This window comes from Ictalurus punctatus, chromosome 5 (genome assembly GCF_001660625.3).
Source record: "Ictalurus punctatus breed USDA103 chromosome 5, Coco_2.0, whole genome shotgun sequence".
Taxonomy (NCBI): Eukaryota; Metazoa; Chordata; class Actinopteri; order Siluriformes; family Ictaluridae; genus Ictalurus; species Ictalurus punctatus.
In genome coordinates, this window is record NC_030420.2 from 12,212,423 (window position 1) to 12,233,775 (window position 21,353).

Below are 21,353 nucleotides of genomic sequence, written 5' to 3' on the forward strand. Positions count from 1 at the left end.
TTCTTAAGGACAGTCAACCTGTGTGAACTTTGAGAGAATTCATGTGCACTGCATGACCTGATATTGCCCAATACCAACTCTGTTCTTTGCCCAGTGCTTTCTGTTGGTACACAACAGCAAACACACTTCAATTTCTATCCAGTAAGTCTGTTGTTTCCCAATCTTGGTCCTGGAGTATCTCCGAATGCTAGATATTAATATGTTCATGGTTGCCAACAAATCTAATTAAATGGGTGTCTTACAGTCACATACAGACATGTGTGTGAAATATGCAGAACCAGAACTGACAAACATTAAACCAAATCATCCTGGTGCATACTAATGAGTCACAGAAATTAACTTGGCTGAAGGTTTGAATAATATGGAAAGTGATCATCCAGTTAATGTAAAATAAAGTACTACATAAAGTAGATGGCCAAAACTAACCTAAAGACCACTGAAATTTGAAAAGATTCAAAACAAAAACGCAAGCCAACGAGAACTGAATCAGAAATGAGGAAGTTGCTGTGAAGAAGCTTTTATTATTATTATTATTATTATTATTACTCACAAGGACATGCTGGTATAAGTTGTTTAGTTTGTAGTTAGTTAGCAACCTTCAACCGGTTTACAGTCTCAAACTAGCTAATAATATTCTTCTCACTACACAGCTGTCATGTACGTAGTAACTAACAAAGTGATCTCCAAGTTTTTAGCTAGGTAGGATAGCAGGATATTACTTGGCCACTCCTGAGCTATGCTGCAAAGCACCAAACAACCAAACTGGTAACTAAACTGAGCTCCTTATTGTTTTTACTAACTACACACTGCAACAACTTGTGCAGAATGATCTAACAGAAAGGAAAAACTCACCAAGCCAACATTTTTTTCAAGCAAACATCTCACATCAAGTTGACTAGCAAAGTTAGCTAGCTAGTTAGACATATGTTTTTTGTTTGTTCGTTTGTTTGTGTGTTTGTTTTGTTTTGTTTTTTTGGAGGGTGTCAACTTTGACAGCCTGTATTAGGGTGTCATTATTCGCCAAAGCAGCTAGTTACTCGGTCAGTTATTCAGTGCTATTCGCTAGCTTTCAAACAGCAAACATTTCATGGAAATACTTCCAGCACAGCTAGTTCGAGCGTTAGCTACATAGCTATGGAATGCTATGGAATACAAAAGATAGATCGCCACATAACCATTTGCAATTAAACGAAGACTAAATCAGTCGCACAAACAAGGAATTATTCTGATTAAAATACATCCGGGAAAACATAATGTGCTCATTACCGTTCCGGCTTTAAATGCTGTCCATTCCTCCGGAGCGACTCGCTTTAGCTCCAGTCTAACCACCACCACCACCACCACCTCCTCCTCCTCCTCCTCCTCCCTCCTCCTACACCAGCTGCTGCTGCTGTTGTCACTACCCAATCTCTGTCTCCGGCCCGACTGGCAATGCGCATGCTCAAAACATTCACGCATGCGCACTAGAAATGAATTCCTTTCAGTTCCGCTACAGTCCAGAGAACCAGTAGGCGTGGCTAGTAGGCGGAAACACGGTCAGTGATTGGCCAATGCAAAATGCCACAAGCAGTATTTATTGGTTGAAGCAAAAAATGATTGACAGATTCCCCACCCATTTTCCCGTCCGCTTGGTAGCCTCCGAGCTGCAGCATTCCCCCAATTTCGTTACATTTGTTACAGTGAGGGAAAAAAGTATTTGATCCCCTGCTGATTTTGTACGTTTGCCCACTGACAAAGAAATGATCAGTCTATAATTTTAATGGTAGTTGTATTTGAACAGTGAGAGACAGAATAACAACAAAAAAATCCAGAAAAACGCATGTCAAAAATTTTATAAATTAATTTGCATTTTAATGAGGGAAAAAAGTATTTGACCCCCTCTCAATCAGAAAGATTTCTGGCTCCCAGGTGTCTTTTATACAGGTAACGAGCTGAGATTAGGAGCACACTCTTAAAGGGAGTGCTCCTAATATCAGTTCGTTACCTGTATAAAAGACACCTGTCCACAGAAGCAATCAATCAATCAGATTCCAAACTCTCCACCATGGCCAAGACCAAAGAGCTCTCCAAGGATGTCAGGGACAAGATTGTAGACCTAACCAAGTCTGGAATGGGCTACAAGACCATTGCCTAGCAGCTTGGTGAGAAGGGGACAACAGTTGGTGCGATTATTCGCAAATGGAAGAAGCACAAAAGAACTGTCAGTCTCCCTCGGCCTGGGGCTCCATGCAAGATCTCACCTCGTGGAGTTGCATTGATCATGAGAACAGTGAGGAATCAGCCCAGAACTACACGGGAGGATCTTGTCAATGATCTCAAGGCAGCTGGGACCATAGTCACCAAGAAAACAATTGGTAACACACTACGCCGTGAAGGACTGAAATCCTGCAGCGTGCGCAAGGTCCGCTGCTCAAGAAAGCACATATACATGCCCGTCTGAAGTTTGCCAATGAACATCTGAATGATTCAGAGGACAACTGGGTGAAAGTGTTGCGGTCAGATGAGACCAAAATGGAGCTCTTTGGCATCAACTCAACTCGCCGTGTTTGGAGGAGGAGGAATGCTGCCTATGACCCCTGGAACACCATCCTCACCGTCAAACATGGAGGTGGAAACATTATGCTTTGGGGTTTTTTTTCTGCTAAGGGGACAGGACAACTTCACTGCATCAAAGGGACGATGGACGGGGCCATGTACTGTCAAATCTTGGGTGAGAACCTCCTTCCCTCAGCCAGGGCATTGAAAATGGGTCGTGGATGGGTATTCCAGCATGACAATAACCCAAAACACACGGCCAAGGCAACAAAGGAGTGGCTCAAGAAGAAGCACATTAAGGTCCTGGAGTGGCCTAGCCAGTCTCCAGACCTTAATCCCATAGAAAATCTGTGGAGAGAGCTGAAGGTTCGAGTTGCCAAACGTCAGCCTCGAAACCTTAATGATTTGGAGAAGATCTGCAAAGAGGAGTGGGACAAAATCTCTCCTGAGATGTGTACAAACCTGGTGGCCAACTACAAGAAACGTCTGACCTCTGTGATTGCCAACAAGGGTTTTTAAACCAAGTACTTAGTCATGTTTTGCAGAGGGGGTCAAATACTTATTTCCCTCATTAAAATGCAAATCAATTTATAACATTTTTGACATGCGTTTTTCTGGATTTTTTTGTTGTTATTCTGTCTCTCACTGTTCAAATACAACTACCATTAAAATTATAGAATGATCATTTCTTTGTCAGTGGGCAAACGTACAAAATCAGCAGGGGATCAAATACTTTTTTCCCTCACTGTATGTACTACAGTGGGGTTTATTTGTAAATAGTCGTTCATTCAGTATGCATGCTACTTATCTCTGGAGTAGCGAGCTCTTGGTTTGCATTTTTTCCTCCCAGTTGACCGAAAGTGATGTGTTGCTCACTTTGTCGCGGATCAACGCTCTCCAGTAATCAAATTGTAGATGATCAAACAGATTCTGCTACGTAGCTTACTTATTCTTTTATTATATAAAGGTCAGTAAGTTAGTTGGCTAATATCTGAGAAAGCTTACACCTAAACTGTAGTAGCCTTTTGTAGGTTATATAACACTAGTTTATTTCAACTGGAGAGAAAATATGATTAGCAATATACAACTCATCAATAAATGATAAGTTCCTTTTCAGTGGACATTGCTAGGTTAATACATTATAAACTGATGAGTTTATTTTAAAGTGCACGCTTAACTTATTGATTCTTTATGTATTTATGTACTTATGATTATTAGTATGTGTAACTGTGATCTCTAATTTATATAATCTTTATATACGTAATTAATACATAACAGGGATCATTAGCTGCACTGTCTTTTGTAATCCAAAGATGGCGCTCTTTTCCTTTTGGTTGACTTCTTTTTTTTTTTTATTATTTGCTTATTTTTTTATCCATCAATTTCTCTTAGATCTTTTTCTCCATATTGGTCGCTTACAAAAAAAAAAAAAAAGAATGTCAAGGGCATTCTATTCTTCTGACCTTTGTCTAATTGGTGGCTTTTATCGCTTCTTCATAATTGGCTTAACATGCTATGTATAATTCTGTACTTGCTGCATGTTATATTGTATAGTGGACTGTATTATTTAAATATCGCAAATTGTGTTTAGTGTAAATTGTATTACATATACATAGCACACAGTATAATATATATACTTGTATATTCACACACTTTATTCTATTCTGTTCTATTCTATTCCATTCTATTCAACAGTCCACAGTACAGAAAAGAAATGTCACTCAAATCACACTGTTGCAAAGAGACTGTAATTGAACTAAACTAACAAACATGTCACTGTAAGGAGACCTTATATCAGTACAATAGCATGTTATATCAACAGTAAAATAAACCATTATGTAACATGCAATGCTACCTGATCCAGACACATGTAATCCATACAAATCCGAATTCAACATTAACAATTCACCATCTTATTCTAATGTGAAGGACTCAGATAACACATCTGTAATAAAAAAAAATATACATTACAAAAGAGTTTGAAAATATGTGCATGTTAGGCTAATATTACCATCAAATCTTGCAAATTATTCATCAGTGGAAATAGGCAGCATTTCATAAGAAATATGTAGCAAATTATTCATTATTGGGCAACACAAAGACCACATGCCAAAAAAACTTAGATTAGTAAAAAAAGGAGTGTCAGAGTGGGTGTGAGCATGGGCGTGACACATGACACGAGTGACCAACTGTCATGGCAACATGAGGTCACATAAAAACTTATAGACACGTACACATATAGAAATTAAAGATAGATAAATTGACCTTGGCCAGTGAAAAAGTGTGGGATTTATTAAAAGTTTATTAAAAATGTACGTTTTATTAAAAGTGCGGGAGACACATCCCCCGTGGATTCTACGTCCCTACAGTGCCCAGTAACTCCTGCTGATATAAAGTCTCAACACCAATATGTAAGAAACAAGACCGGGACATTCTTTTTTCGTCTTCTTCATACGGCCAAATTCATTACATGATTATTATTATATGAGACACATATATTAAGCTGTGGTCTGAAACATAGTTTTCTTTAAAAAGCTATTCTAATACTTATAATTCTAATCTAATGAATGTACTAATAAAACAAAATATAAATTAATATGGCCATACGTGGGCCACTGGGTTCATGAAAGTTATTATAGGATATAGGGGTAAATACTTCATACTAGTTTGGAATATATTTTTTTTACATACAACATCATGCATAATGTCTGTTACAGAGATGATAAAAGGATTATTCAAATCAGTCATTCATTTTGATATCATGCAGTCAGAAGGAACAGTGTTTCAGTGACAATTTCTTGATGTAGCTAAAAATAAAAAAAGTAAAAATGATCTGTTTAGCTGTTGTAAACCTCTTTTGGAATGCATACCATTTTTTTAAAGATACTGCAGATTAGATAATGTATAATATACATATACAATATTTTGAATATAATACTGATTTTAATAAAGTGTTTTAATAAATTAAATAAATTTCAAATATTTCTTTATTTGTTTGTTTAATTAATCAATTAATTTCTGTTTATTTTTAAATAATAAATCTAATAACTTTTTTCTACCACACTGGAAAACAAAAATATGATATAGTCACAATTTTCATTATGGCCACAGTTTTATGGCACATAGAGCAGTAGAGGGCATTGTAAACTCAGTTATTCCTATAAGCCAGCAGGTCTGCTCTGAATTCTAGAATAATTGTGTGGTGTTGTAGTAGTTGTTGTTGATGTAGTTGTTGTTTTTATCACAATTGTGTGAAATACTAATGACTGACTTGCTTTTCTGATAGTAGGGTCTTTATCATAACTCAGGGGCTTATAAGTCCCTTCAGCAAAATTGATTATAATTTCTGAAAAGTTTAAACCTTAAGCTTTAAAATGTCTCTTATAAATTATAACATATTTCCTATAATAAATGACAGTTTTTGTAGAGTTATAAACTGAAATATATAAATGCTACAATTAATTCTAATTTTATACATATTATAATGTATATTATTCATTCACCCATCCATTTTCTGTACCGTACAGAGGCTGGAGCCTATCCTGGGGACTTGGGAGACAAGGCGGGGAACACCCTGGATGGGTTCATCACAGGGCACAGTCACATACACACTCACACAACCATTCACACACTATAGACAATTTAAGCCTACAATGCATGGACTGGGAGAGGAAACCGGAGTTCCCGTAGGTAACCCCGAAGCTCAGGGAGAACATGCAATCACACACGGGGCAGAGGCAGGTGTGAGGCAAACCTACTAACCACTAAGCCACCATGCTCCCCATAAATATTATATATTATATAACCTTAAATATTATAATATGGCAATCAGGCACTTTCTCTAGATCCAAGAATGTGCATGCAAAATGTGCATTCATTTGCTGTCAAGTCTGTTATTTTGTTAAAATAATAAAAATAATTTATTGTTTCCTAAATTCCTATGATTTTGAGGATGTAACATGGAGAGTGCAGAGATGTAGAGACATAAGTTGTAGGTAACCGAGTTAATGTATGCAGTAACAGACACTTTACAGTACTGTATTATACTGTGTTATAGAGATTATAAAAATTAGAAAAGGAATTTAAAACTTTTAAGATGTGAGAAAATGTATATAAAATTTGTTCAAACCCTAATCAGAAAGAGATAAAATGGTAAAAGCCAAAATAGTACAGTATGTTGCACTGTATAGTATAATGTACTCTTATATTCAATAAATGTAAAATAAATATTATCTTTGTATGTTCGCTTCAAACCTCCAGGGTTGGGGGTTCGATTCCCGCCACGACGCTGTGTGTGCCGAGTTAGCATGGTCTCCTCCGGGTACTCTGGTTTCCTCCCCCAGTCCAAAGACATGCATGGTAGGTTGATTGGCATGCCCAAAGTGTCCATAGTGTATGTGTATGTGTGAGTGTTTATGTGATTGTGCCATGCAATGGATTGGCACCCCGTCCAGGGTGTACCCCACCTTGTGCCTGAGGCTCCCTGGGATAGGCTTCAGGTTTCCCCCGACCCAGTAGGATATGCGATATAGAAAATGGATGGATGGATAATCTAAGAGCAGATTTAACAATAAAAAATATATAATATAAAAAAAGACATAATGAAACATTGTGAAAATCATTTGTGCAATTGAGTTGAAGTAACTATTATATTAAGTGGTACTGTAAAAACTGTAAGTAAATACATTAGAGTATTTAAATATCAAATAATTGTGTGAATTGTAGTAATAAGGTCCATGACTTATGTGGCAAAAAGTCTAATATGACACACAGGAGATGAGAGATGAAAATTCCTTATCTTAGTTTTTTCCTCGGCAGTTCTGGTTGACAGCAGGGCTTCAGGAGTGAATATCTCTGGGGTGAGTATCAGATGGAGAATGTCACGGAGAGCAAAAATTGCTTCGTCATCTCACATGTTATCAAAAGTGCTCCATGTTAAACTTTTCTCTATTCTGTCTCAGTACATCACTTCACTTTCATTTTCCCCTCTTGTTCTCATTCTCCATGAAAGAAAGACACACCCACAGTGAAGCAAATAAGTAGCCAAAGGCATGGGTGATTAGAAATGGTTTTGTTGACCTCTAAGAGTGATGGTGGTATAGATAACATTTTGAAACAGGCTTGCTCATCAAAAGCTTTCTTGTTGAAGCAGTAATCTTGCTTGAAATGGGGCTTTGTTTGCCACCACCGCCATTTACTTGACTGAGAATTCTTCTGCGGTAAACTAATGGGGCTGCTCAGGAGTGAGGGATCAGAGCTGAGAGATCCATGTGCTGTCCCAGGCCTCCAAGGTGCCTCTTGCCCAGATGAATTAGCAAATTCCCCTCTATAACTGAGCTTAACACAGTGTACAAGGGGAGTGGGTCATCTTTCTGTGCCATCCATAAAGATGCAGAACAAATCAGGGAGCATTTAAATCCATAGAGGTCTGAATATAATTTAGTTGATGAAAATGCCCATGATGGTAAGGTCATATTAATTTGATTGAGAGGGACTTCTCTGTTAAACTGAAAGAAGAAAATCTCCAAATTTTTGACAAATAAATTGCATTTTATTTTGCTTTGGGTTACTGGTGAGTGAATAAAAATGCCAGTGATGTTTGCTTTTGAGTGCAGGCTGGAAAGGATTTCAGGCACACAGGTGCACCGCATTCTTGGCTTGGCAAGGCCTTATTACAGGGGACTATCACTGCATGGTGTTAAGTGATCGCTAAATTTAATGCCAAAAGATAGGAACCAATGACAGATGAAATTGTTGACTTGACAAAAACATTTGAATATATTACAGATTTTTAAATAGCCATAAACTCTGCATTTGCCTCTGTCTAATATCCAAAAGTGTGTGTACTTATTCAATTTTTTAAAATCTGATTCTATAATCAAAAATATCTAGCAATAATGTGAATGTGAAATGACATAGTTCTGGAAATTACTGTCTTTGATAACTCTAATTGTACACGTTTTTCAGTAAGAAATACAATTTTCCTAGCGCAACACCTATGAATTGGCCATTGTTCTTGTATGAGCTCAAGGAGTCCAGAAATACCTTGGCTGTCAGCACAGGTAGAGAACAATAGAGTCCCAGTCCTATAAGGTCCAGGTTCGGTGATGGAGAACATACTTTACGATAGCAGGTGTTTGAGTCTGTCTGTACCTGCTCCTCACCATGGCTCTCAATGAATGGCTCGGATTGTCCAGGTGTGTAAGTCTGTGTGTGTGTGTGTGTGTAGGTGTGTGTGTGTGTGTGCATGTGTGTGTGTGTGTGTGTGGGGGGGTGCTTGTTGGCATAAGCTTCTAGGGTTACTATTTGAAGGAATTCAGGGTTGAAACATACCATAAGGAAACCAGATTATCAATATAGTGGGCTGAATTAAATCTTGTTAAAATATTAACATTTTGAGATGCATAGCTGTGTTTGCAAGACACAAGCCCAAATACAAAAGGTTTTAAAGATAATTATTAATTCTCTCCAAACATGAAGCTTACTGAATTACTCAATACACAGACAGAACATATTGGGTCAGCTTTTCTTACTGGTGAAAAGATCAAGATTGCTCAGCCATGATTTTACAGATTAATTTTTTTTAGCAAGAATGAAAACAATAGACCACTGGTGTGTATTATTATGATTTTGTTAATGGGGACTTTGAATGCTTTAAACGATTCCAGCAATATAAAATTATGTAATAATAATATTATGTATATATATATATATATAGTAATTATGTTATTATATGAATGTATTTTCACTGATAAAGTATATTGAGATTCCCTACATATTTCTGGTGTACATAAAACAGTACAAGTAAATAGATCTCAATGTAAAGGCCATTATTCACGCTGTCGGCTACCAGCCGATAGTTTAAAAACATCCGATGATCAGGGCCGATTATATTCTGTATATTGCCACTATTATATTCTATTATACTATTATATTCTATAATATTATATCATATTACACTATTATATTCTGTATATTCTGAAAACATATCGATTTCGTGCTGCGTCTGCATCATTCCACACGTAGTCTCGTGTGGAATGATGACAAAACTGCAGTTTGTAAGCTCTGTACTGCTAAAATTTTACACCGGAAGTGAGCAGCAGTGAAGCGGGAGTTTCGGCATCAAGTAATTTTTTTTTTTTTTTTTGCCGCGCTCCTCGAGCTGAATTAAAGGGCCAGTACACCGTTGAAAGATTTAAATGAAGATGAGTTGACAAAAAAGTATATATTGCACAGAAAAATATGTTTGTGGAGTAGTATATTTCATATTCAGTTAATGTTAATATATAAAAAAGTTTGTATTATATATTACCAGCTTGATGTCAGTGATGAAGTAGAAATGCTTTTGTTTGTGGTTAGTGAATGTGAGCTTAACAGGAGGTTTTTTTAGAATTCAGTCAGTGTTAATATGAATTAATAACATTCAATAAGTTAAGAAATCTTACTTTAATCTTCAGAATTTAATTAATGTGTTAATGTTAATTTGCGTAATGTGTTTTCTGTTTATGAGACAAATTACTGTGAAACAACTTGTTCAAATGGAGAGAATAAAGTTTTTATTTGCACTTCTTTCAGATTTGTGGAATTAATTATTATTAATTTCTAAGAAGGCATAAAAGGCAGAACTATCGGTATCGGCCGATATCACTCTGAATAATTGATTATCAGTATCGGCTGAGAAATTTTGTATCAGTGCATCTCTACAGATAAACAATAAGTTTATTTCCTGTGCATTTTCCCCCTAACTGAATTATTTATGTTATTATGTGTGAATATATAGGTATTTGCTAGTAACCGGGTTTTTTAGGGTTGCTGGATTAAAGTCGTTACCCTGAATTAAATCAGACTAAAAATTTCACATAGTTTTCTGTATAGATGCAGCTAATAAGATGTCTAAAGATTTATATAGAATCATTATAATGTTTCTGCAGCACAACAATCTGGTTGGTTAAAGGGTTAACATACAAAGCAATCTTAGGACTTTAAACCTTCATCACAGTGATGTATCATGATATCTCAGTTGCTTAAGAAATTAAGCCAAATTATGTCAATAATGGCTGGAATTGGAGTGAACACAACAGAGGGGTTTGGAGATAGAGGAAGAGAATGAGTGATCCCTGGCATGCTGCAGGAGGAGAGAGAGAGAGAAAGAGAAAGAGAGTGAGAGAGGGGTATGCTGCCCGGTGCTTAGCTCGAATGAATGGTCCAGCTTAGCGGACCAGAGATCAAAAATGAGAGGACCAGCCCAGGCTTCACGTGGGCCTTTTGTCACTGATAAGTCTGTCATCCTCATTGATATTGGAGCAGTAATGGCAACTGATGATAAGCCCACTCCTGCGCTATTAAGCACATTTCTTATCCCTTGGCCTGTGCTCTGTGAGGGAAAAGAAGCACAAAGGGCTCCTTTATGGCCCCTCAAACCTTAAACTTGCAAGCTGCATCCACCTGACCTGAAAAGCACAACTATTACGTCCTTTCCACAGACTGGAGAAGTAGGCCAAAGATGAGATCCATGTCAAAGGTCGAGTCTTGGTGCTACTCAAAATGAATGGGTTCTGAGTGACTGGTGTGCTGAAAGAAGGCTATGGCAAAAATTACAGAAAATTGCCTGTTTTGTCAACATTTAATGAGCAGATTTGCAGAAAAATGACACTCAGCCATCCGCATCTTCGTCACCTGTCTCGGCAGACAGCTAAAGAGATTAAGGCAGTCAGAATTTGACTGACAAACAAATCTCCTCTGTATTTTTCTCACCATCCCTCTCTCAGTATGTCTCTCAAGCAGCGATATTTAATATGATCTCTTTTTAATGATCCTTAAGTGGCTGAAATTACATCTCCTCAAAAACATGGGTTTGTTGGAGGCAGCAGAATAATGGTAGCCCAACGTTTGCTTTTTACCGTTCTCCTTTTTTCATTTTTTTTATTTGACTTTTATGAAAGTGACACTAAGAAATGCATAATAGTTTAATTGTGTAATATGAATCAGTGAAACAGCAAGCACAACAAAAGCTTCACAACAAGCACTTCTCAACTTTTCAAGCTTTGCCACAATGGGGGACAATTTATTTAAAACAACATTCTATCAAGTAAGTCACCCTGGCGGTATTCTCTGTCTCTGTTTCCTTGAACTCTTAACCCTTTGTTGAGAATAGCCCACCATGGCCAGGGTTAATCCTGTGAAAATATTTCTCCATGCACTAAGTTCCCCAGTATGAGGCCCAGACAGTGTCTGCTCCCAAGACTGAGATGTCCCGTTTGTGCTGAGAGGGGGTGGTAGCAGGAAATTTGACTTTTAACACACATCTCTGTAGGGATAAATCCATGTTTTAATGTTATTTTAATATAAAATGTCACAATTTGAGCAATAATAAGGGAGTGACTCAGTTTGTGGACACATATCATCCTTGTTTTTGAGCCTAAAGAAGGTAACGTAAATGATCACTAATCAGCCAAAACATTAATAATGACTTAGGAATAAAGAACCGGGAAAAGGAATAAGGCATTTTAGGACATATCTTTTCTGTTTTCTCTTTTTTTAAAAAAAAGAAATGTGACAATATGACTTTCCTTGGAGATATGGTTTGCTTCTGTTTTTATGGTAGGATGAAAGCATTTACTGGACTTCCAGACTTGCTCTGAGTGACTGCCTTCCCTATGACCTCTTCATGCTTCCTAGTCAAAGACATGCCACAATCCTGAGATTGTTGTTCTAGCCCCTGTGGCTCAAAGTGTGTTTGTGTGTCTGTGTGTGCATGTGGAAGAACAGAGCTAAGCATCTTTCATTAGGTTATAAAACCTCAGAAATAAGATACGGACTTCTGCAATAAGATCTGGCAATGGTAACATGGAATTATGGAAATGGAAAATTGTCATTTTATAAATAAGCACCTGTGATCTTTCATGAAAACCCCTAGATTATAGGTTCAACCTGAAGAGAGTTGGAGGGGGATGAGAGAGTGAGAGCGAGCAAGAGAGCGAGAGAGAGATTGTATACTGCAACAGCCCGGGGCAGTAGTAATATCTCAGCCATGTGGGGTCAGCACAGGGGGAGCAGATAATGAACTCAGGTGCTTGTCTAAGAGAATCAAAGCTAGTGTGCACTGTCTGTCTCATAACCCATGCCAGGCGATCTTTAACCAGGCATGACCTCAAGCTGAGATATGGTTAGATTTTTCTTAACCCTTTCTGGATGAACTTGCTAAGAACAGTGTGCAGTTGCATTGAGCAGGTTAACCTCTACACCTGCCCAAGATGACCTCTGACTTTATAGTGGTGTAACAGCATTTTAAAGAAAAACAAGGGTTCTTTGTTTTTATCTTTTGGTGGGATAAATTTCCTAACCACTGCCAAATTATAAGTATGGCAAAAATCATTATATTGACAACGATCTGAATCATGTTAGCGAGAAATCTTTATTTACCTATAAAAGGACTATCTTTATTTTACCATGCATGACATAATCATATGGTGAAAGGTCAGACATTCTCCGGGCAACTCTGGGTTTCTCTTGATGATGTAATGCATGAACATCTGTACCATTAGGAGCAGAGAGACGTTTCTGCAATACAGCACTGGTCTGTTTCCTGTCTGAAAAGCATATGGTGAGGCCAAAGAAGGAAAATTTGTGAAGGCTCCAGTAATTTCTCTAATCTTGAAAGGGCAAAAATATTAGAACATGTTAGAACAGCTTAACCCTTTATGGTAACTGCAGCCCATGCTCTCACTGTGAGTTTAAATGTATGCCAAGTAAAGACAACTAGTTGATGACACCTCATAGCATACGTGGGAAAATGTGTTGGGCTCCTGGCCAAGAGCAGCGCTTCACCTACAGTAATTACCTTCAGCTTGCTTGGACAAATTCTTGATTTCCGCTTCTAAATGGAGATCCTGGCTCTACAGTGGCTCTTCCAGTGGTGGTTAATTGTCCCGAAATGCCCTTTCATCTAATTTTTCATCTCCTTAAACATAATCCTCACTGCTGGTGAATTGGCCTGCAAGTAACAAGCCGATATGACCACCTTGGGGATGATCCAAATGTGGACCAGCCAAAATAAGCAAGGTCAGCTGCTGGAAATGTATGTGTGTGGGTAAAAGTGGTACTTGAGCTTCTTCCAATATGTTTCTTGTCTCCTCTGGATAGTTTCCCCCTCACCTCTTTAAATGTTAGGGTGTTGGGCATAAAGCCCTAGGCAGCTCCTCTGGAGGGTCTCTGCTGTTAGCACCGAGGGTCAACATCAACGATAAATCTTCTCTCTCTGCCCCATGGAATTTTCCACAGTTTCAAGGAATCTATATACATTTCCTTATTTGTTTTATTACTTCCTTCTTGTGAGACATCACTGAATGAGGTTTGGTAATCAAGAAAATCTTACTTAAAAATGCCAGAAAACTGTGGCTCTTGAGACACTGAAAATGTCCATTTCCCAAAAACTGTGATGTTTTAAGTGTTTAATAAATAGGAAAGCGCAATGGGTGCATAGCTATAGCACTATTTAATATGTTCCCTAAAGAGGTTTCTTAAAGTTGGAAGTGACTTGAAAGATCAGGAATTGGATTCATTCACTTGGCAGGGCTATCATATGAATAAAAGAAAACATAATAATGGTAGAAAAGCAATTGTGAAGAAATAGAGGAACAGTGCTATTGCAAGTTTCACAGAAATGACAAATTATGATGGAAATTCTACATATGCTGTCTTAAATGAAAATGCCTTCAAATGGAGTGTAACCTGCTGAAGATTCCACAAATGTTAGATGAATCCCAGCCATTCAAAGTCAAATAGAGATTTCTGGATAAAACATAATGGCACATTCTTATCCTATAATGTGATTGTGGTCTGAACCAAGGCTTCATTTTTACATCCTGTTGCTGATGGAAAATCCTGGGATTGGGTTCCTAAAAGAAAGGGATTTGTGTCAACACACCAACACAAACTATAAATTTGTAGGCTTGTAGATGATGGAATGCTGGATGTAGCCTCATGAAGCTCCAGATTAAGCAGGTGAGCAGTGTCAGTATGAAACTACACTACATTATACCCAAATTCAGTGTTTCCTATTGATTTGCATACAGTACATGCACATGGAAGTTCATCAGTGTGTTACTAGAGGGTTAGCAGTCATGTTAATAATGTTGAAAGTGGAAACAGAACGTTGCACAATTATGATACTGCCAATATAGCATATCAAAAATCCAAAAGTCTAAATATTGGCAAGACTAACAATGTTGACAAGTCAAAGAGAATGAGATAGAAAACATTTCAAAATGTAAGTTCATTTATGTAGGCCACGAGACTCTGCAGCTGAGTTCCTAACGATAGAGCAGCTGTTCCAGCTTGTGAGTGACAGAATGCAGAAGAGACAGAAAAACAAGTTTTACAAGTCCCAAAATGTGCTGCTCAAAGTTAAGCTAAGTGACAGCCTTGTAAAAGATCTGCATAATACAAAGTAATCATGTGTATTTTGGGGACAACACATGACAGTCCATATGATATCTTTTGGAACTATATTAAGTAGCACCTTCACTAAGAATTTAGAATGTTGTGCTGACAAACACTGTAGTAAAACCAAGACCAAGGGGGAAAAAAACTAGTCCTTAAAGGAAATCTTCACTGTGAAGCACATTAAATATTTTTAGATTGTAATATCTGTAATGTGTTTAGCGATTATTGTGATAAAATGTTGGTGCTGTATATTCCTTATCCATGTGAGGAGTTAGTTGTCTAAATCGCTGACGTGGGGTGGGAGGGTGGGCTAATTGTTAGCATAGTTAAATTGCTAGAACAGTTACAATTCAGCAATCTCAAACACAAGGGATAATGAAGCTTCTTCCCTCATTCACTATTTTCCAGGATTTCTCACATTAATGAGAATTCCAAAATGACACAGCAAATACTGAACTCAAAGTTCCAGAATGCAATGCAGCTTTTCAACCCAGTTGTGCTAAGTTACGGCAGAGACTCGTCTCAGCTAGTTAGTGATATAAGAGATAACAAGCAAGGTGGTGTCGATGGCAATATTAGCATGAGCTTTGGAGCTTGATCACTTTAAGCAGCATGTACAAATGAGGTGAGAGAACTGGACATATTAAAGGACAAAGTGCTGCTGCATCACTCTCATTAGGTAGAGATGAAAGGGCTCAATCTCCTCTGGCACCACTATCAGCAGTAGTTAAATGGCATTGTAGGTAATGTAGGAAACCATTAACCAATCATGATGAAACAAACAAACAAACAAAAACCTAAAAAAAACTCAGTAATTGTACTCAGTAATACAGTATATATGTGGATATAACAAATTTGAATTGAATTGAGTATTTAGGTCATTCACTGTGGATTATTCCATTAAGACTGTGACTGTGAAAAGCACCTATAGTACGCACTGATCTGTTAGCACGGATAGATAGTTCCCTAAATCCTTGCATGTTTAAACAGATGGTGATCAGTCCATCCCTCTGGCCTACTCTTCCTATTCCCAACACAATAACTTTCCTAAACAGATGAAAAATTCCAAACAGAATATGTTTCTAATGCTTTAATAAAAGATGGGTTTGATTCGATGCACATTGCCCAATGGCCCATTTAAATCTGTTGTTCTGTGCCTTTTCCCAGATCATCTGCAATTCGCTCTCCAAGAGGGGCTGGGAGAAAGCATGGAAGGATTTACGGAGATGCAAACCACATGCAGATGGGAATCACTTAAAAGTCCTGTCTCTGCTGTTTGTTTTCTTAAACTTTTTGCTGACAGTGGCAAGCACACTCTGTGTGTTTTGTGTCAGGCTGCATGCAGCACCCCTGTGATGAAAGATGGGCATGACTACATCGAAGCATGTGATTTACTGATATTTTCAAATGTATAATAACGATAGTATCATTAATCTGGGTACCAAATTTCCTCTTACATCCAAGATCTATTATATATTACAATAAACCTGCAAACAAGCTTTTACATGTTACTAACAAAACAAGCTGCTCCAAATACAAGTCTTTCTTTACATTTACATTTACATTTATTCATTTAGCAGATGCTTTTATCCAAAGTGACTTACAAATGAGGACATTATTTGTTAAATTATTCTTTAACAGCTCGCTCTAAATATCCTCAGCTTCTACATGAGAGCTGAGGATGTCTTGTGTGACTGAAGGAACCCAAGGGCTTCAGTAGTATTTCCTCATAAATGATTTAAAATGACTAGAATGGAAAAGTGATAACAGAGAGAAATCAATACTGGGAAATTGTAGACAAATCAATGGAGACAATAGCCTCAGTACAATCCCTTTGCTGGCTCTGACTGGTGCTAGTGATAAAGACTCACCAGTTATTGGCACCTGACAGCACTTTATTATTAACTATTGTATTATTAACAGTATTTTCTCGGTCTCATAATGATCTCTCTTGTGTAATTCTGAAAATGTTTCAGTCCAATTTGAACAGTTAGAGGGTCAAAAGGTCTACCAGACCAATACCTAAAACATTAATTTCTGCGTGAAATAAGTTTCTTTTAATAGTTATTAATTGGTAATGTCCAGGTATGTAGTTTGTAATGATGTTTGATCTGAAAAATAAACATCATGCATATGACAGGTTATTAGCAGTCAGATGTGTCCACAAGTCAGGCATCCAGATTCTGGTTTGGCTTTTAACAAAGTGAGAATTCCTTTTATGCAATAATATAAATAGTCAAATAATAATATTTCCATTATTTATATTAGCAGAATAATATTAATGAGGTAAGGGCGATACTGCATATAATTCTTACACACACTATAGACTCCGTAAAAACACAACCTTTCTCGCATAACTTCTTCAAAAAGTCTGGCTTCTTCACTTCTTCTCATTATGCCTTATTCTTCTAATTAATAAATCCAACTATATCATCTAGGACCTGAAGGTTCAGCAACACAATTAGCTGACCCTGACTCACACCACTGTGTTTAATGTGTATATATAAGATCTCCTATTACAATATCTGTCTCAATATCAAGGCAATCAATACAAAAGTCAAAATGGATGCTTTAATATCTTTTCGACCTCAAATGCTGCCCTTATATAGACAAACTAAAAACAGAAAAATTACTTTGATATTTTAAACTTTAATGAATGGCACCCAAAATAAAAGGTCTGTACAGTCGAATGATCACTTCTTAGGTGAGGAGATATTATTCTCAGTAGTGTATAATATATAGTGTGTATAATTTGGTCAGTAAAAAAACAAAAACATTTTAGATTCTCAAACATTACTTTTATAACAAAAAGTAAACGTTACAATTATATATTTATATGTCAGTAAAGACAGTAACTTATGATGTAATAGACCACTTTTCCAACAAAAACATACTGCTGGAATGAAGAAAGCTGGATAGAAAAACCTAGCAGCAATTTTCCTTATAAAACTGCATATGATGCACGTGAGACTAATGATTCATTTCTAAACACACATGATTGTCACACTAAATATTGATTTTCTTATTTTATTGCTGTTTATTGAGAAAGTTTTTAACAATTATTTTAAAGGCAGCTTTACTTTACAGCATTTCTTTACATGTGCCTAAGGCTTTTGCCCAGTATTGTGCGTGTATGTCTGTATGTCTGTATGTATGTATATATATATATATATATATATATATATATATATATATATATATATATATATATATATATATATATAGATAGATAGATAGATAGATAGATAGATAGATAGATAGTTAAATAGATATGAAAACCAGTGTATAATTTCCTCCCTATCAGACTTTGTCCTCTAAGACAGGTCCTCAGTGCTGCTCTTGTCTCAGGTGTCCATTTTAACCTTCTCCATTGTCCTCCTCCAGAATGAACTCTTTTGTCCAGCCTTTTCTGCAGGTCATTGTGAGAAGCACCTCTTAGTGTGTGCCATAAGTCAGCATGTAACTCAATCTAGGATGATTCCTTTTGTCTCTATTCATCACATCATGGGATGGTGAACACACAGTATCTGTCCTTTTAAAAGGCCCCTTTGGAGATCTTGTAAAACTTTGTTGCTTAAAATGCTTGTTAATAGGCATTTATGGGACAGCACCAAGATCCTAGAATTCGATCTGCAGCCCAGCTGACAAGACAGGAGCTAATGTATGAGGAGAAGAACTTGATACTACAAAAAATCTCAGTTCAAACTTGTCAGGGAAAGAAATGTTTGAAGTGTTAAATTGAATTCTTCAGAAATCAACCTGTTTGATAGCAGAAGATGTGAGATTCTGATGCATTCTGAGTGTGGGAGCGAATTTATCATTATCCCCTGGACACACACACACACACACACACACACACACACACACACACACACACACACATACACACACACACACACACACACACACACACACACACACACAAGCTTCTTGTGGACGTTGTGGATGATAAGCCTCACACACCAATGAGCGTGTCTCATGTCTCAGTGTCATCATAGTCCAGTGAACACTTTAATGTGGGTGCCCTCACCACAAAGCATACTCACACAGACACACAGACACACACAAACACACGCACACACACACACACACGTACACACACACACACACACACACACACACACACACACATTCATGCCATTCATTCTTCAACTAAAGAATAGCTGTATACATATAGAATGCACAATTAGCTAGTGATACATTGCCCGCTTATAAAAACACACAGATGTGCTCAGACTGCTCTACCCCCAATAACAAACACACAGGATCAGGATTTTGTGAAACTCTATTTCTCTCTTCTTTCTTTCACTGCCTTTCTCACTTTAGTTTTGATTGCAGTTTTGATATACTAAGACAGAAATATCAGATGAACAGTTTTCTGACATGGCACACCGCAGTGAGCAAACGGCTGGAGATTCATCCACCAGCCATAAAGCCTACCGCAGTGTGTCTCCAACATGGACACACAAAGGGCACCCATTGTGCGGGCAGTACCAGTTTGAGCTAATGGACAGTGACCAGAGATGCCCCTTCAGGTTAGACCAGGGAAAATACATTCCTCCTCTTCAAAAGTCTGTTTCATCTTAATTACCGGCTTCATTGTCCACACCGCCATCACAAGTAAAAGTGTTTCTGAAGGAGGAATGAATCTGCATAGAGGAGCTGGTGATGTCTCCTCTATGTTGTGTTATAAATGTCATACTACTGATTTAATGAGACAGATAATAATCCAATAATATGCATCTTTAAATGATATTCTGCCCTTGAATGAGGGAGAATTTAGAATTTAGAAGACTAGAGTCTCTTTCTCTCTCTCTTTCTCTTATCATTTGATATTCTGCTGAAGCAGCAATGCACAGGATTTGCTTCAAACCAGAGCTCCACTTTTCTCTCTCCATTCAAAGAAGACACGTCCGCTCCTGCTCTTTGTTTTAACTATGCTGCGCTGCTTCAGAGCATTCTAAACAAACTCGACATTGTTTGGTGGGAGGGCAATTCTTTCCCTCTCTCATATCAATTCTCTCTGTCTCCCGTGGTTGCTTTAGTTGGTATATATAGGAAAGCACAGAATCTTCAACCCTGCTTTGAACCCTTTGTGTGCATGTGTGTGTGTGTGTGTGTGTGTGTGTGTGTGTGTGTGTGTGTGTGTGTGTGTGTGTGTAGGTGTGTGTGTGTTTTTGTGAAATGCACTGTACCTCAATCTGAGAACGAGAGGCTCACAATGGCCCACATTATTACTATTGCCCCTCTGCACCACAGCCTGCAGCCCATCCATGGTGACTGTGGGAATCAAACATAGCGTGAGGCAAGCTGAGAGGGAGATGAGTCTAGACTGGGAGCCTCATCATGTTTTACTAACACACACAGATACACACAAACACACACAGACACACACAGACACAGACACACAAAAGAGAGACACAAGCGCAAGGGTGTCAAGAATGCACAGTGTATCAAACTCCAGCCCCTGCATTTCTCCATCCCTGCACCCTGTCAGCCTCAGGGATCATACACATCCGTACTCTGGAATTCAGCATGTTGATCAGACACTGGCTGCAGCTGGGATGGGAATTTCTGCTCCTGGCCCACTCTCCTCTTCATTGTCTCAGCCTGTGAAGTTCAGTTTGCTTTTATGATTCTCTAAATCAAACACTCTAGTTCTGTTTGTTTCTCTATGAGTCAGCAGTTATTTTGTTAGACAAAAGGTAACATTAAGCATTGGGAATGATTGCTCTTTGGCAAGTCATTGCTAGGAAAAATCTCTAGAAATACATAGAAATGTAAAAGTCCAAGTAGAGCTGGAACATGATGTGACACAAACAAATGTGAATCCATTATACTTTTCATTATTGTACTTTATGTGGCAGTTCTATTCTGAAGCTTAATTTTAGATGGTAAATTTTGTGTTTTATAATTCAAGGAGGAGCTCACCACTTCCTCCAGCACCATTCCAACCTAGTTTCAAAATCAAAACATGTAATTTAATAGCAGAGATTTTTCATAGGAAAAAAAAAGAAGAAGAAGAATTTACAGACACTAGGTGAAAGGTGATTTTACTGATGTAGTTGACATCCGGTTATTCAATCAATTAATTGACAACCCATATATTATTTCCAGGTCTGAAAAATGCTTTCACATTTATCTTGGAAAGAAATGAAGAACAGAGAAGTGCAACCTTTTGAGCGGATCAGCAGAAAATACCATATTGTGTAGATTTATCTTGGAACAGAAAGTTTATCTTTATGTTCCTATGAGAAGAAACAAAAGAGAATATATATATATATATATATATATATATATATATATATATATATATATATATATATATATATACACACACACACATTTACATTTATTCATTTAGCAGACGCCTT

At 37.5% G+C, this 21,353-nt stretch overlaps 1 protein-coding gene across 1 annotated transcript in view; it reads right to left on the reverse strand.

Moving 5' to 3' along the window:
• zbtb34 (zinc finger and BTB domain containing 34) overlaps positions 1-1,351 on the reverse strand; it is a 28,122-nt gene extending 26,771 nt beyond the window's left edge. Inside the window, exon 1 of the mRNA XM_017467372.3 lies at positions 1,267-1,351. The gene's annotated coding sequence lies outside the window, so the exon portion shown is untranslated. The remainder of the gene's footprint in view (positions 1-1,266) is intronic.
• Between the last annotated feature and the right edge of the window lie 20,002 nt (positions 1,352-21,353).